This window comes from Mugil cephalus, chromosome 14 (assembly GCF_022458985.1).
Source record: "Mugil cephalus isolate CIBA_MC_2020 chromosome 14, CIBA_Mcephalus_1.1, whole genome shotgun sequence".
NCBI lineage: Eukaryota > Metazoa > Chordata > Actinopteri > Mugiliformes > Mugilidae > Mugil > Mugil cephalus.
In genome coordinates, this window is record NC_061783.1 from 3,020,764 (window position 1) to 3,039,728 (window position 18,965).

Below are 18,965 nucleotides of genomic sequence, written 5' to 3' on the forward strand. Positions count from 1 at the left end.
AAAATATTTGAAATCCTTTAAACTGAAATAATGCACTGCAGTCAGTGAGCAGGATTAGCTGTCAAAACAGCAGAAAGGTGATGCAACGCTGAAGGCAGAATTCCTTCTTAAATGTACAATCTGCAACAATTTGTGCACATTAGCATTTTGGAAGGACCAGCATATACAAGCACATGTTGGTCATGCCAAAATATGACCAGGCCAAGCAGGTTTTTGCATAATCAGTTTTCAACAGAGTAACTTCACATCAATTTTTAGGAAATGCCGTCCACGACTTTGGTTCCCACTCCCACATTTGCCATGTTAATAGGAGGCTTGGAGAATTGGGTGAACCCAAGAGTCGAATAACTCGAAAGTGTCAGTTAATCACCTCTTTGTTTCACGATAATTTGGGGTGGGACATTCAAAAAAAGGTTACCTAGGCAACCAGACTCTGTATTTCCACTAGCAACCTACTCTCACCTGCAAAGTAATGGACGACAAATCGCTTTATATGTGCACACTGCAGAGAACACAGAGCCTTGTAGGAAAATTGAACAAGGCTCATTGTGAATTATGGAAGCCAGAAGGCATACTAATCAATAGAGGCGTTAAGCGCTGTATGTCTAAGCTACCCTGCATATTGGCTGGAATGCATATTTTGCTGGCGATGCATGAAGTTCAACATTTTTTCCAGTGGCTGGGCCCAGAAACCCTCAAGGTATTTTTACCGCGTTTACCTTTAACCAATGTAGCCCAGGACACATAAACGCCATTTAAGTATCATTGATCAAGACTGGACGTACAGTAGTAAGGTTGTAGAACATGTGCTGTAATTTGTGAGAAGAAGTTGCTCCATCAATCGACAGATTGCCGGAGGGATTTTAAGCAGCTTCAGCTGAAGATCACTCGTTAACCATCCGTCCGGTCATATTGGACATTGACCTCCGCTCAGCCTTCTGTTTAGTTTATCTGTAAACTGTGACCACAGCGTCCTGAGATCCTTTGAATCTTGCTTCAAACGCCAGTGTGATGTTTTATGTTTTGTGTACAATCATCATCAAAACTTTGTTTTGAGGTATTGCATCACCACACAGTCCAACTTCTTTGCAGGTAAAGATTGTTTTTAATATGTTGCTTTTTTCACAGGTTCATTATCTGCAACTGGACTTTTTCATTTTAAGTCTCTCTCATAGATTCCATACCTGTGACTTGTGTTATTCACTTGAACTCTGGTTTAAATTTGTTAACAATTCAAATTATGGAAAGACCAGAAAGTACTCAAATGCATAGCTCTTGACACTCAATTAAAACCAGGAGTAGGTGTTGTTATATTCAAGCAGTGGGCAATAAAGTATTAAGGCAGTAGGTACAGTAATAGACAATAAGAAAATGCAGAGTTTCCAACATTTAAAGATAAGTTTGGCCTACAAAACAATGATCTGTTCAGATTAATTCAATTTAGGGATGAAAGTCAAATGTAAGGGCAACTCAATGTTATATGTGAAATCAAAATGCAATAAGAAGGCGAATTACAAGAGGAAATTACATCATCAGAAGGGTATGATGCGTGTATTCCAGCATGCGTCCACTGGCTCCCAACAATGCAGAGTGTTTAATTGGAAAAACTTAGTACACCTAAGATCCAAAACAAAAGATAATGCATTATTACCTCAGCCCTGTTGGCTCCTTAAATGCACATCATACACATATCTTTTGGAGTTGTGAAAAATTGAAACCATTTCGGGAGGTGGTACACTCAGTTCTGACTGAAGTGATTGAATATAAGATCCCAATGACTTGTGTTATTTTGTACTGGGGTTACATTGCATCAGTGATGCAGGTGGAGGACAGCATCCAGGGAAGCCATCACAAGAAACTGGTACAAACTTCAATCTCCTACGTCTGAGGGAAGGTTTGTAAGAGGAAAGATGTTAGAAATGGACATTTATCAAAGAAAAGTTCAAGGATGCTGACATGTTGTCTGTAAGCACCATTATGTGGAAGATGACTGTTGGAAAAAAGAGAAAAGAGAGATATTTCCTCGTGTATTAATGTATTAATATTAATGTAACCAAACAAGCTATGTTCAGTTCCTTACGTGTATTTTCTTTCTTTATTATCCACCTCTTTTCTTCTCTACTTTGTTCTTTATTGTGTTCAATTACTGCATCTACTCAGGTGTTAAATATTTTGAGCAGAAATTATGTGCAATTGTATTACCTTAAAGTCTTTTTCAGTGCCAAACAGAAAGAGCTTAAAAGCCCTCGCTCATTAGTGACACTTATTGTAGACACACTCTGGCTGTATATGAAAACACAAAAGGGATCAGAGCAGTGGTGAAATGATGGCTGAGTAACTAAACTTGAACACTGAAATTATAAGCATCCAGGGAAGCCATCACAAGAAACTGGTACAAACTTCAATCTCCTACGTCTGAGGGAAGGTTTGTAAGAGGAAAGATGTTAGAAATGGACATTTATCAAAGAAAAGTTCAAGGATGCTGACATGTTGTCTGTAAGCACCATTATGTGGAAGATGACTGTTGGAAAAGAGAGAAAAGAGAGATATTTCCTCGTGTATTAATGTATTAATTTTAATGTAACCAAACAAGCTATGTTCAGTTCCTTACGTGTATTTTCTTTCTTTATTATCCACCTCTTTTCTACTCTACTTTGTTCTTTATTGTGTTCAATTACTGCATCTACTCAGGTGTTAAATATTTTGAGCAGAAATTATGTGCAATTGTATTACCTTAAAGTCTTTTTCAGTGCCAAACAGAAAGAGCTTAAAAGCCCTCGCTCATTAGTGACACTTATTGTAGACACACTCTGGCTGTATATGAAAACACAAAAGGGATCAGAGCAGTGGTGAAATGATGGCTAAGTAACTAAACTTGAACACTGAAATTATAAGTATATAATGTTCAGGCATCATTCATTTTAGTTAAAAGCCCACCTCTCCACTTCAAAGAGAGACTGTGGCCGGTGAAGAAATGAAGGCAGATACCCAGTGTTGCATCATAACAACAGCTCATATGGAGAAAGTCAGTCGGTTGACCGTGTATTATGAATTTTTGATAACATTAACCAATGAAAGCTTATTGTTATTCTTGACAAAGTAAGGCTGCAAGAGCAGAACTGTGCACTGAGCACGAATGTGTTTTATTGCTCATAAATGTAACTTTTGTAGAGGAAAACATATAGTATGTAAGGGTAAGATAAATGTCCACCAAAATGAGCCAGTAATTTAAAGAGAATGTAGAAAATGAAATATGAATTAATAGCAAGGGATAAAATAAAAGTCAAGTGGCATAATTTGAATATTAGTCAATATTAGGAGTTGGTGTGTTGAGATGATCAGCTGTCTTATTTTCTTCTGTTGTCAGAAAACAAATCTAGATAAAAAATTAACCATGTCAACAATTGGATGTGTTTAACTGTTTTTTCCCTAGAAGATTATATAGTGATTTTTTGAGCTTTCTGTTTGACTCTCTGATATTTTGATCTACATACAGGATTCTTATCAGTTCATTAGGTTCACTAGTGCAAACAAATGCACTTTAATGTGTTTTCATTCTAAAGGATGTGGCTTGTTGTGTTCATAAGTGTGTAGTATTCACATTTGTTTCTATTATTCTGGCAACCACACAGTCATAACGAATCTCCATTCAGTGCCGAATCCCGCTCCACATGTTTTCACTAGTGTACGTAAAGAACTGACAAGTGAGTGCGGACAAACGGGGCTTTTGTATGACTTAATCAACAAAAATCAAACTGACATCATAATGTGAAAATACATCACAATACATCTTTGCTACATTTAACAGAAATAACATCTTGTCGATGATTCTCTTTTTTTTTTTTTACTACTTTTTCAAACAGAATTCCTTCAGGTGCTAGATTTTTTATTTTTTCTTATAAGGCCATTGTTCATTTCAAAATCCTTCAAAAATGTTCCATGGTGTTCCAGTTTTGTCATTTGTTTGACAGTATCATATAAATATAAGATGATTGAATGCTTCCTTGTCTAAATATACTGACAAAGTGTCCATAATTATCTATGTATATAGTACACTGTATGCTATATGCACTGTACAAGCTGAACGCTGCCATTTGCCACATCCACGTGACTCTATAACCACAAAGCTGAGCAGAGGTCTAAAATTAAAGGCAAATTAATTATTAAACACTAAATTAGTAGAAGGGTCCAGAACAATCCTCAATTATAATTACAGGCTTAATGAATGAGTTGCTCTGTTTTAGCAGTGGACAATAAGCTGAGGCTCAAGAGACTTTGGTCAAATATGCTGCGAAAGCAAGCGGAAATCAAGTCGGAGGCAGGAGGAAGACTGAGTGAGAGGAGTGGATTCATGGGCCAGAAGGACAGAGAGAAAGAAACCTAGAGAGAGGAAGATAGAGACCGTATCTCATTAAAGGTTTGAGGAGTCTCCGGCCTTGGCCTTTTATGTGATGCTATGTCTCTCAGTCTTCGCAAGACGCTGCCAACTTTCCCTCCTCCCTACCTCCCCCCGCTGCTGCCTCTGCCTTCCCCGGCTCTCTCTATCCCTTCTCTATCCCTTCCTTTTTATTACTCTTGCATCTCCACTCCCCCAGCTTCTCAGTGTCTTTCTCCTGCACTCCTTAATGCGGCGGAGCATGGCGAGATGGGTATTATTTATTTATGGTCATGCATTGTCTTTGTGCGTGGGCTTAAGTAATATTCATCTGAGCTGTGCCACTATAATACAAAGCCTCATTCCTTCTCATATACGCGGGATGAAACACGAGCACTGGAGCCTGCCACGGTCCCCGCGTTTGAATTCTCCTAGCTCAAAGTCGAGGAAGCTTTGTAGAGCTCAGCGTGCTTTGTTACAAACTACAAAGAAGACAAACTCGGTCTGGTCTTTCTTGTTTCTCCTTCACTTACTTTGCTCCTTCTGAAGCAATATTCTTCTATTTTTATCCACCTTTTTCTTTTTGCACGCGTACACTCCTTTTTCTTTTCTCCAGACCAGAGCTGCAGGGCAGGTCGTTGCCGTCGAAGTCTGGGTGCAGCGGAGCAGAAGTGCTTTATTCCACTGCAGAAAGCATCTTTTCCCATTAAGTCTGGCTGTTATTTTCCATCTGTCCCAAAGTGGGTTTAATGGCTCATCACATTACTTTTAAATATATCTGGGGAGTTTGCAGACCAAAATACAGCATGTGGTTTAGCTCCTGCATCATTTTTTGTTTCTACCTTAAAGCTCTCTCTAATTATGACAAAAGACAAGTGTGAAAGTGACACATTTTTTATTTTATTTTATTTATTTTTAATTTTTTTTTGCAAACAATCACATAGATATGCTCAGAAGTCATTGGCAACTTGTATGCTTAACTGGTCAACCTTATACTACACACTACAATTAAAGTTTTAATTGTTTTTCTGTGCCCACACATTGGAGTACCCCATGGGGTACTCATGGGGCATGATATTTAGTAGTAGAACTAAAGGAACTTTTAGTCCCAGGAACTTTTTCAAAGGAACCAACAGTTACTAGGAAGTAAAGAATTCTGTTTTTCTGTGGTTTGACCACAGTGTAAAGATTAGGCACATTAGTCCTCTGATGTATGAAAGCGCAGTTTCTAGCAAGTATACAGCAACCTTCTACACTCATCCTGTAGGTGGCAGTAATGCAGAAGATTATACATCTATATGCTATGCTATATAATACAAGAGAGGAAGAGATATAAGCAGCTACCACTGACTTACTGTGATTAACTTGTGAAATGGGATTAGCCCTGTGCTAGACTGGAGACCTGTCCAGGGTGTACCCCACCTCTTGCCTCGTGACAGCTGGTATAGGCTCCAGCCCCCCCACAGCCGTCCAGAGGACAAGTGGTTATGAAATGGGACTTAAAGTAAGCAAACACACTTTATGACCTCTTGCAGAGATTGACTAATCGAGATTGAGATAAAATGGTGCAAGTACTCCACCAATCACAACTGTTCAGTACTGCAAGTCCCACCCCTAAAAAGTCTTGTACTTTTGAAAAGTTCTACCCCCTGAGCAGGCACTTTTTTGATGGAGGATGTAGTTTGTGGTGCTAATTTAGACCCTTGTCTAGTGGAAACTGGGTTCCTTGTCCCTGTGGAAAGTTTGTCAAATTATTCTGGTTCCTGTTAAGGACTCTGGGGGTATCCCTTGGAGCAGCGTTGCCGGGTGCACAGTGATACTGCTTTCAAACGGTGTCACATTCACCATGTTAACCTTCATGGGGCCAACCCCCTCTTGCAGTATTCACCACCTTGTAAGTAGAAATTTCACACAAGTACACAACTTCCTGTGTCATAACCACAAGCTCAGACGTTCCATACTTATTGTGTTTGTATTGCGCATGATCAACATTTCTACATCCCCCAAATGCTTGATAATGTCGACATGTACTAGCTTCACAGTTTGAGTGGGAAATCTATAGAGCCGTTTTGGAAGCAGTCTGATTATTCACAGCATGCTGAACATGTCGGCCGTATATCACAGAAAACTGACCATTTGGATCGTTAAACTTCTCTGTGGGCGTATTGAACCACGGCACAGACCTTCAAGCAGTCACTGGAGTTCATCTATGGACTGAATTTATTATTGCAGGTTCCCGCAAAATACAATCCTGAAGTCTTCCTTGATTATTTGGATTGCAGCATCTGACCACACAGACTTGGACGCTGAGAGACGCTGTGGGACTATCCATGGCGGTGAGTATTGACAGTCTGGTCAACTGGACCAATGCAAGTGAGAAAGTTAATGCTTGTGTTATGTGGGACAATCACATTTGAGTATACTCTAATTTACATGTAGAACTCAGACCACTGGAAATTGGGAAGATTCCAGTAGTGGAGGATAATTATCCGAGATTGCAACATTCCATATCCCAAGTAAAATATGGATTGAACATGTCTTCTTGACTACTATCTTCAACTGATACATATCCTGAATGAATGCTGAGCTACAGCATATAACATGGAAGCTGCAGTGTTTCCTTTTCCATAACGTGAAAATTCTTTTGCAGCAGCAACAGCTTTAATATTCCCTTTCGCAAGCAGGAGAATTAAAATTTTATTTCCACTGTGAACTTGGCCATCACATCTCTTGATTACCAGGCCTAAGCCAGCCGCTTTCGTCCCTTGAAAATGCGGGTGGGTAAGGAGTACATGATGCCAGTGGTAGAACATAGCAGCGTGCAATCTGTTGCTGAAGCAAGAGTAAGATGTGTGGGCGAGAGAGCAGAACAGAGCGATGGAGGACAACTAAACTGAAGATGCACACATAAGCAACCAAACAAGCCGAGAGCAGAGAGCTTCTTTTTGGAATTAGGCAGCAGTAGATGTCGTTCTAATTTCCTCCTCTCCTCCCGCTTCCATCTTTATCCCCGTTTCTGCCGAAGCCTAATGATGTCCCTCGTGACAAGTGCTGGTTAACTACTTGCCATCAACACTCGCGGGGCGCACAGACACAGGAGCGTGTGCACGGCCACCGACACACTGCACGCGCTCAAGCATTTCTGGCCAGCAGCTGGTGGCTTTGCCAACTGTGTCCCCCTGACTTGAAGGAGATATGGGGAGCAGATGTGACTCTATTCTGCCTGACAGGTTTGGGAGAAGAAAACAAGAGCCAGCAGACTGGAGGGAAGAGGAGGGGAAGGGAGGTTTGGGTGGCGATACAAGGGCCTGGGTCCACCCTCTACCCTAGCGCATGGAAGCAGACAACATGTTTGCTGTTGCTTTCCATGGTCGTCTTTCTACCAAGATCATACTGCATGCCATTACCCTAGAAGTGCTTCCTCCCATGTCTTGTGATGGCGTCCCACCCCCTGTCTCCTGTTCCAACACTGGAGGAAACACGTTAAGCTGCTTCATTATCTCCTTTGCAGCAGCTTTTGTTGTAGAAAACATGGGACTATCCTTTCAGGGTTTTTTTTCTGCCACGCCCAGACATTTTAAGCTGACACCTGCAACAATAAGACACGCAAATAAAGCTGCCTGTACAGAAGCAATGTATTAAAGCGTGTGTTTTTTTTGTTGTTGTTTTTTTTAGAATTGTTTATTTTCATCACAGCTATTGGACATAGCTGGCATAAAATAGCTTATACAAATGTATTTATGAGGCCGACATTCGCAACATGCAATTCACGCATCAGCTGGGACACATGACTAACGAAGCCCTAAGCCCTGTACATTCATACATGTTATTTCCTCTGGTTTCTTGAGATCTCAAGTTATTCATGTCATTATCTCAAACATTAAAGCACAAAACAAATGGCACACTGTACAGTACGCCTATTACTTTAGGATATATTATTGTAACTACATTAAATTACTTTCTCAAATTAAATAACTGGAGATCTCAAGAAAACAAAGGAAATGAGCTTGTTATCACTGGAAAACAGAGGAAATAATATGTAGGAATGCATGACCGCTTAGCTCTTCCGTACACGACAACACCAGCCTATAGATAAAAACATACATCTATGTTAATGCCCTCACAGCTTGTGAATACTAATGCCATGCCAAGTACGATCCACATCCAATACTCTGCCGAAGCTGCAGTGTGTGGTCACAGCTTTGTTTGAGCCACGGCAAATTCTAATGAATTCTTCCTATGAGGCGTGAAGCCGAATAAACACACTCTACATGTTCAAATAATGCACAGTGAAATATTCCCAGAATGTATGCTGAGTCCTTACCATTATCCATGATATTTCGACATACCGTGCCCCTGTGTGAACATGAAAACATGCATGTGCGTGATGTGTACCTGCGTAAGCATGCCTGCGTTTGTGTTTTACCCTAATTCTAGAGTTTCCTCATATTTCATGAGTAGTTGGTGGGCTTATCTGCAACCAGACTCATTTCCTTTATATGGGGATTAACGGAGAGCAATTAATCTTTAATCTCATCAGATAGGGTGCTCAGCAGGGTGTGCGCCCTGGAAGCTAGCACGGAGCACGTAGACACAGCTACACTACTACGCGCGCACACGCTCATAGCTGCGCCGATTAAAGTGTAATTTACTTTGAGCGTGCACTAATCTTGGACATGGCCATAATTACGCTTAGTGACAATACAAGAGAACGCTTGTTGGATTGCTCATTACACGCAAAAGTCTGAGTGGCCGTCATTATCCTCAACACTCATGCAAACAAACAAATACGGCTTTTAGCACAGGGTAAGTGCGGCCTGGTGAAAGGCATCAGTCATGATAGCATATAGGTCACATCCTTGGAACAGGAAGCATCAGCTAATTGATGATGCTGGGATCTCAGTGACTCCATGAAGCAGGTGAAACCAGCCAAAAGTCACCACATGTGCATATTTACTGTTTACCGCTTAGGATGGTAGCATCTAGCAGCCTGCTGAATTCCCTCCTTTTCAAAGCGTGTAGAAAGACAAAAGGCCCTTTCTACAGTGGAGGCTCGTTTCAGAGCAGTGAAAAACGTCGTACTCTGTGAAAGAGGACGGGGAGCCACTCTACATACACAGTGGGTGGGAAGGGCTTATTTTCAACCAAAACACAGTTACTTCTAGCCTGAAGTGATTACACACAAATGAAAACCTAATAATCAGGTTTGGTAATAAATAAAATATTTCATCGAGATTAATCACACAACTCCCATTGTTAATGTGCAAATGAATAGAACCTTTTTTTTATATCTGTATTCTAATCAACATCTCAGCACCCTGCTCAGTTTCCACTGGCAGCAACTGCAAATAAACTAGCTCTTGTGGAGAGAAGCATCTGGCAGGTCTGAAGCTGAAGTTGCCAGTCACAGTCACTTGTTTATTTGTCCGTTTCTGCTTGTTCATTTGTGCATTCTTCTCCTCCACAAGGTGTAATACTGCATTCAGTTAGGTGACATTATCGGTGAATTTGCGTTAACGAGTTACTCACCGTATTACATGTAGTTTACACCTAATAAGCTGCAATAAACTAAATGTTTTAGCTGACAAAAGGTCTCCTGTTACTTCCTGATTAGTGGTAACTCAGTATACTGATTTTTTGGTTTCAACTGTCTGACATGCATTTCCACACGTATCGCTATCATTGACTGTAAGGTTTGTGGATTGTCAGCTAAATCATGATTTCTAATTTCTCAGAGCAGTTTTTTTCTTCTACAGTTCTTCCACGTATGCTCAGAAATTGTGATAACAGATGGAAGTCACAGCTGTAGATCAGTGCTACTCAACCAGGGGCGCTTGTGCTTTTCCAGTTGCCATGGGATACGTGGAATGTAACAACCAGTTCACTCAGTTAAAAATCTATGGAGGGTAAAAAAAAAAAAAAGGAATGAATAAAGAAAAGCAGAACCAAATAGTTAAATATGTGAATTATCTATATATAAAATCATAAAAGCTTTTGGTAACAAAAAAGGATCTTAATTAAATAATTTTCTTCAAGTCCATCCATAGTGTATAGTGAATCCTAGGGAATTATGTTAATATATGTATGTATGAGCTAAAAATAGCTTTGATCTTACAAAGTCATACGTTTAAAATGTGAATATCAAAATGAATACCAAATGTATTGTTTAATGAGCCAAAGCTATACTGTTCAACATGACTGCCTTCATAATGATTTCCACCCCCCGACGTTAAATCAGTGACACAGCACCTTTTGGACGGACACTCTCTCAATGACATCAAAGTTATCACACTTTTTTTTTTCCTTATTTCTCTCACATTGAGCCTACATGGCCGGTTGCTGTTGTCATGATTTGTATTGGCAACATAAAGGTTGGGTCACTTGCATGATTTAAATGGTAATGGCAAATGCCCGTTCACAATAACCTGACATGTTTTCCATGATCAGTTCGAATAGATAAGCCTGGGTGCCATTGTTGAAGCCAAATCTGGTTTTGTGAAGAGGAGATTAATATGTGAAGCTGAGCTCCCCAGCCGTAAAACCGAGGAGCCCAGCGCACGCACAAACAAACAAATGCACACACATCACCTTGTCACAACTCTTTTTAGCTCTCATCTGAAATGAGAACATGCCCTGGGCAGTGCTGGGAGAATGGAAGTCAAACACAGAAAAAGAAAAGGGGAAAAAAAGAAGGACAGGAAGGGAAATAAAATGAAAGAGAAAAACCCAAAGGGGAGAACACAGAGTGATAAAAGGCCAAACCAGGAGAGGGAAAAGGGGGGGTGGGATAGACAGCGAGCGAGAACACGACAGGGGCTGTGGATCAGCCTGGAGGGTCAGCGGTGTGAAAGAGTTGTGGTTCATTGTAATGTCTCAACCTCTTCCACCACGCATCCCCCACCACCCGACCACGGCGCCCACCCAGCCTCCCGCCCAGCCCCTCCAGCAGCTATTTAACATGGAAATTGATTTAAACAGAGACCAAGATATCCGCAGTGGGACCTGAGGACAGGTGCCTCCAGTCAGCAGAGGAGAAGCTAATGAGAGGTGAGAGACCCGAGCAGAGCTAACAAGGAAAGCAGAGAGCACAATGAGACGGGAGAGCAGAGGCAGGTATTAGAGGTAGGGAGCACGGAACAGGAATGAAATTGAAGTGAAATTGGAGAGAAATGAGGGAGTAGAAATTTTATAATTTTCTAACTCCAGCTCCTGGTCGACTGCGAGACAAGAAATAAATAAATAAATAAATAAAATAAATGAGTGGGAAATGTGTAAGTGGTTGGATGTGAGTCTCTGTGTGTGGGTGTAGACCTAGACCTACAGTCTGTGGGTTACCGTATCCAGAACCGTTCAAATTTAACTCATGCAGAAATAAAGTTTCTACTGTAAAATACACCAAAGTAAAATGGAACTGCTCAAGTGATAGTTCATTCAGAGTTAAGCTGAAACCAGAAGTTGCAGTTAAGGTTAAAAAGGCTGCAGACTCATCAGGCACTTATGCTCTGAAAATAGCTAGCACAACTGAGGAGCTAGCTACCACAGGACCGCACTTAATGGTGAGTAGACGCCGTAACCCACACATTTAGCCTACACCAGTGCGAGCCATTTATACTTGTGCGCTCATCAGTCTTTCTCGCTCTGGAACAACGGCACCCAAATGTGTGTCTTTTTTGTCAGCTGGGTTAGTATTTGTTTCTACTTCCTGCTTCAGTTTCAGCAGTGGCAACTGAAACTTTAACCAAAATTTCAGTCATACAAATCTTTGTCTCTCTGAACCTTCAGTTAAGGTTTCCTCGATGTGTTCCACCTGTCCATGTCCACCATCCATTGATCCAGCGGTCTGTGTTGCCACAACTCATAGTTACATTTCTGGGGAGGTGCACATTAGGCTACAGCGTTAGTGACTGTGTAGGGTCTGGGCTGACACCATATCTACAGCATCAAATTGATGCAAAAGCATAAACAGCCATTTACACATAACATTTGCGTCTGATTTGACAATTAAAGTCCCGGTGACACAGCACAATAAATATGTTCTAATGCACTTTTTTTATTCTAATAATTCCAAGTTATTTCATTTTCCTGTAACACAGGTAAATATTTCTGATGACTCATCCTCCATTCTAGGGTGGTTGCACAATTTTTATCCGATCAAATGGATTTGGGGTGACGAGCTAAAGCTGCCATGGAAATAAAACCACATCTGGACTCTAGCCTACAAGCCTGAATAAGGTCGAATCACCTCACACTGGCTCTCCTCTAACCAAGAATCTGTTTTGTTCCTGGCACATACACGTTGACAGGGTGCTAAATTATAGCATGAAACTATTTCAGTTTAGTCCCAAGCAACAATAGTGAGAAAAGAACAACGACGACCCGGGCCACGATTTCAAGAGACTGAATCAGAACGCACCGATACATGCACGGAAACACTTTTAGTTGAAGTTGTTTTGAGTATTTTGCTCGAGTGGTGTGAAGAATGGGAAATCTGAAAACACGGCCTTTCAATTGTATGTCCTTGGATTTCCCATTTGACGTTAATGTTATTTGCTGCTATGTAAGGTGGCATTGGACAATAACCAGTGTTTGTCATTTAAATGCTTTTTTGTTGGAGTTTCTTCGATTTCGCTGAAACCTTCAACAAAACTCTTGGAACACAGAAAACTAGAACTGTAAGAGGAAAGATTGCTGGGTAGCACAGACTATGATCTGGAGGTAGCTTCCTGCAGTTAAAACAGACATAAGATTCACAAGTGAATTAAACTGTGCAGAGACTTGCTGTGATGGAAAAAAATTACAAAACTTGTTGGACCCCTTGGCTCCATTTTCATCCGAGTTGCAGTCCCTTTGCCATAAATTACAAAATATGCAAGGCACCAAAACTGTTTAACTGGCTTCGTCTACAGTGCCGATATCTCCTAGCCATATTCAAACAGCGCATTCAAACATATTCAGTGCCTTAACTGGTGGAAGACGTATAACTTCTATAGTCTTGACAGATCAAAGAAGGGAAAAGCAGAGGAGACTGTCCAAACTAGTGTTGATGTGAAGTGTGACTGACAAGTCTAATCACTAAAATTTACTTCTCTTTTCTCAAATTGCTTTGGGCTCCATACAAATGGATCGACACATCACTGTAAAGGCTGAAACAAGGAGAAATAACTTCGTTATTTCTGACTGAAATGCAACGTGACAAAGAAGCATGATGACATGACAAGTTGGGAAAGTTGGAACACCATTCGTTGTTTCCTTCCACTCTGTACCCGAGCTGTCTGCACATTAAAGAGGAAGCTGACTTCAATGAAACCACAGTCTTATTGATCTCTGCTTGCCACTCACGGGATGCCGGAATTCAACATGTGAACACTCGGCTGTACGCTTGCACACAAAGACGCGCTGTTTTGAATATCAATGGGATTAATGAAAGGTCTGGCTGTCTCGAGCTTTCAGATTGTAAACTACACTAAAAGACGGCTGCGTTGCTCTTTAAATGTGATCTCGCAATTTGATAAATGTTATTTAGGAAACACGACAGGTGTGACATTTTGCAGCAAGATCCTCCAGTGTGCGAAGGTAAAGGCACTCCTCATTCTCTACGTCTTTCTACACAAACCGATATATGCACACACAAAGGCTCTTCTCCTCTACGGCTTAGTCTTCCATTAGTAAACAAACCAAGATGTGCTTTTAATCTTTAGTGCGTACACAAACGGTCACATAAAACAACGTGCAGGATGCTCTAGAGTATTCCATCTTGTGCTGCAGCATCTTGTAAGTTTTTCCAAGGCAACCGTTCATCCACTTTGTAAAGCTGGCCTAGTTTGTCAAGTCCAACCCCTCCTGAGCACTGCCTCTATGATGACAACTGGGGCCAGTGCAGACTACATGGCTAAGGAGAGCGGGGGGACAAAACCAAACACCAACATTTAGTCTTGAATGTTTTTTGTTCTACTTTATAAAGACTTGTCAACACTGACATAGAAACTACATCTGGTGCAGGAGTTGCATATATCTGTTAAAGTTCTTGGTCATCCAGGTCATGGCAGATCCAAAAATGTTGCATCTGGACTTGTAGAGGTTCTTGAAGACATTTCATCCAAGTAGCTTCTTCAGTGGAAAAGGACTGGTGGGGAGCTGGGGTCTAAATTCATGGGTACCAAAGACGTGACTTCCGGAGTGTCCACTGCTATTTGTACCCGATTAGTTTTCTACATTGACCATCATGACGGTGAGCAGCACACATCTGAATGAGACAGAGAGACAGCGATACTTGGAAAAGACATCAGTTATTGGTTGTGATCTATATTTATTACCTTCAAGTTTATTGCCCTTTAAAATCTGCAGTGTGTCTGTCCCAACTTACTTTGCCCAACGTTTACATCTGACTAGTTTTAGCTGGAGACGTCCACCGGTAATTTGTAATAATGATGGAGGTCATCTGGGATCTTAATCCTGTGTGAATCAAACATGTCCATAATTTGTAAACTAAATATTACACTGCAAATTACCTACCATAATTCTCCTAACACAGAGGTCCTCTGATAATACTAATCAAGTGCGAATCAACATCTGTGATTTAGGGGTGAGTTTTTGCCTTTTTCTGCCCCTTGTAATTATGAAGGATGTGCTATAATTCAAAGTCTGGACATATGCTAGGGAGCAAAATTGAGATGTTGCTGAACTATTCACTGGTTTAGATGGATGAAATCATTAAATCAAAATAGAACAGCCGCGTATTTTTAGCCACAACCAGTGAAAATCCGCCTTAAGAATTTCCTTACCTGGTCTAAACGTCTGTTTCCACTGTTCATACGACAACTTCAAATGCTGTTCATAAAGGTCCAATTTACACCTGGTATTAACATTCAGTCTGCATCTGTATACATTATGTGGATAATAATGTTCAAGTCATGTTTTTCCTTGCATTTACAGCTGGTATTATGCAAGTAATGTGTACTGGTTGTACAGTTTGATCCAATATGCAAATTAGCTCGCTATGGCTGGCTGAGCCGTCATGTAGAAGAACAGTGTACCTGAGACCAAGGAAAGCCTTGTTGCTGTATGGGGTCTTATTTTTACATCAAGCTAATACTTGTTCTACTACCGTGGCTATATTAAAGGTCCGGTGTGTAGGGTTTTGAGGGAATTGCTAGAAAGTCTGAAACTGAATGCTTTGATAATGTAAATTCGCCCGCATCTATGAATTGTTGTGTTTTCATTAGTTTAGAATGATATCTAGAGAGCTTGCATGGATTTACATTGAAAATGTTTTATAGGTTGCAGTATCTGCTTGGAAAGGGAGGAGTATTTAGTCAGTTGCAGTCTAAGCCTCACCACTAGATGTCATCTATCCCATACAGTGGTCCTTTAAGAAAACTGGATACGGTGTTGCAACTGAAAAATATCCTGTGTCCCTCACGACATTTTCCCCACAGACAACTGTTAAATACTTTAATCTTGAATCTTTGCAAAAACCTGTAACGTGTAAGCAAACCAAGAAGCTGGTGACTTTATGTTCAAATGTGCAGACACAACTTCCAAAAAGTTCAACTTTTGTGGTCAGTCCACAGAGTACTTTCCCAAAAGTCTTGGGGATAATCAAGATGTTTTCAGAGGTTTTGGTCTTGGAACTCTGCAATGCAGACAATTTTTGTCCAGTCCCTTTCTTATCGTGGAGTGAAGAACACTGACTGTAACTGAAACAAGTGAGGCCTGTATTTCTATGTTGTTGTGGGGTCTTTTGTGACCTCTTGGATGAGTCGTCGCTGCGGTCTTGGGGTCATTTTGGTCAGCTGACCACTCCTGGGAAGGTTCACTACTGTTCCATGTTTTCACCGTTTGTGGATAATGACTCTCTGTGCTGTGATTCACTGGAGTCACAAAGCTACAAATTCCACCCAAAGGAACCTTTTCCAGACTGATCGCAATTTCTTTCTTTCTCGTTTGTTCCTGAATTTCTTTGTATCTCAGCATAAGGTCTAGCTTTTGAGGATATTTTGGTCTCATTTTTTGGTAAACTCAGGGGTGATAAACCAAGTTATATTTTAACTGGAGGGGGCAAACACATTTCCACACAGGACCACGTAGGTTTGGATTTATTTTCCCCCCTAAAAACCTTAATTTAAAAACAGCATTTTGTGTTTACTTGTGTTATCTTTGGCTTACATTTAAATTTGTTTGATGAGCTGACACATTTAGGTGTGACAAATACGCAAAAAAAAAAAAAAAAAAAGAAATCAGGAAGGGGGCAACATTTTGTGTACTGTGTATGTAGAATCTGATGATGACGGTTTTATAATTGTTACAGCCTTGAGCTATTGGCAGTATTGCTCCTCTCTCATTGTGGGTGTTCTGTCGAGTGTGTCCTAGTGGAGAATCTCCAGTGGGCGGGTCTCCCGGTCCCGGAGTAGATCCCCGGCAGCTGATTGGTGTGGGCCCCAGCCAACCAGTGAGCGATAGCTTGGGGAAAGCTGATAAAGGCCCGGTGTGCCCTGCAGACGCTGGCAGACACCCACCTTAAGAAAACGGTGCAAGTCTCTAAGTTACTAGAATTAGTGGTTCTTGTGTGTCACCCAGATTTGGGCGAGGGTAAGATTTAACACTGATTTTGGTTCTGTGTACTCTCTGTTAGGTATTCACTCTTTGTCTAGAAACGCCAGGTGTAGAGGTGCTGATCCTTTGTGTTTCTGTTTTGCCACGCACTGGAGTAGTTAGGCAGTCTTTTGTTTTAGGAATATTTAATTCGTTATCTGTTTAATTTGTTTTGGCTTTAAAAAATAAATGCACTTTTAATTGCAATCTTTCCACCAGATTGTGTGTGCTACTTCCCTTTTCCCTCAGCGAGGTGTGTTCGTAATAATAATGAATGTAAGTAAAACTGGTGGTGACAGCAGTGGTTCCATCACAGATGAGAAAGCTGCTTCTTGCTCGTATCCAATCACAGTGTGACCCTGCATACTAAACGTAGTCCGGCTGATGTGACTGCATTTTGATTGCTGTGTTGTTCTCGTTAGTATGACCAGTTCTATCTGTTTGATAAAAGTAAAACTTTCTCTTTTTAAACTCCAAACCGGTTTCAAGCCGCTGACCTCTGTTATGTATCACACAGGCTCATGTCGTGAGCTCTTCTCCGCCTATAGTGCACACAGTGCTTTTTATAGAAGCCATCCATATACATCTTTAAAGCCTCCCCTGCAATTCCCCCTGGAAGATCAAGGACACTCGGAGGGGTCGGCTCACCCCACTTAAAGCACAACAAGTCACCTAGATTATTGCCGCCCCTGAAGAAATGCCGGCTGATGTGTATCTGGGGGAGGCCGATTGTCGCCGTCTTCACAGGAGTCAGCGCGCGATGTTCCTTTGATGGTGTGAATCCGTCAGGACCAGAGGATGCAATCCAGCTGTCCAACGCATCTACCCACAGTATCTCCACCTCTAACACGTCCTAGCAGCATTTCAACACATCCGCCACAAAAAAAAAGTCTCTTATTCCCTCTATCCTATTCTCCCACGTAGCGTTATGTGAACGTACGGAGGCTGGGAGACTGTGCCGAGGCAGTCACAGCCAAGAGGAGACATCGCAGGTGACTGATACACGCCTTGCTCGCTTTCAAGTCTACTTTTATTGATCATCGCACAGTAACATTTACTTTCTCTTCCGCCCATACGCTTCTGACAGTTCATCGATTCAAACAGAGGAGACGGCATTCCACACCATCACCTATCTTTCATTAGATTACAGGAGACATGGAAATCATTATTTTAGACATAATTGCACATAAAGACTGAGGAATGGTGTGTTTTGGAGATGGCCCGTTGACGTTTTCAAATGACGCTTCCTATCCTAATCTCTAATGTGCTATCCTTTAAGCTGGTGGCTTTTTCAATAAACTAAATGGAGCGTCTGACCAGTGGATGTGGCCAGAGAAATTTGTTTTTAATACGTGGAAGTACCGTTTTGACCTCTAAATGTAACTCTGCACCACAGGCAGCTGTAATATCATCAGTGATAATGGTGCAGAATGGCATGGTGGGGAATCAAATCAAGAGAAACATGATGGATGGATAGATGGATGGATGGATGGATGGATGGGAGGGATGTTGGTAATGTCTGTCTTCACCCTCTGTCCCTTTCTCACATGCAGCTTTCCTCCCGGCTCCATCTCGCTGAATTATCATATTTGGATGCCGAGTCGCTGCGAACAGGCCAGCGTTGGTTATGAAAGTGTTTCACATTTGCAGGGAGAGTACATGCGAGTACATGCAAATGGGCCGTTGCATTAGCATGTGATATCCTTGGGGCCGCGTAAGCCGCGGCGAGTTGCGATGTGGCGGCGTGTGCGCGTGCTGGTCGCGAACTCCACAGCGAGATACTGATCTGCACTCTACGGGCATCTTTAACTCTGGAGCCCCGAGTCTAATTTCACGCAGCAATAAGACACGGACGCTCAGCAGCACGCCACAGGAATGCTTAAATAATCTAACACTTGAAATGCAGTCGTCACACAAGTCTCTCTGAATACAGCTAGCCTTGCAGAAAGTGAAAGACTTCCTTTCAGGTCTCACTCAAGGGTTAATAGAAATTAAAAAC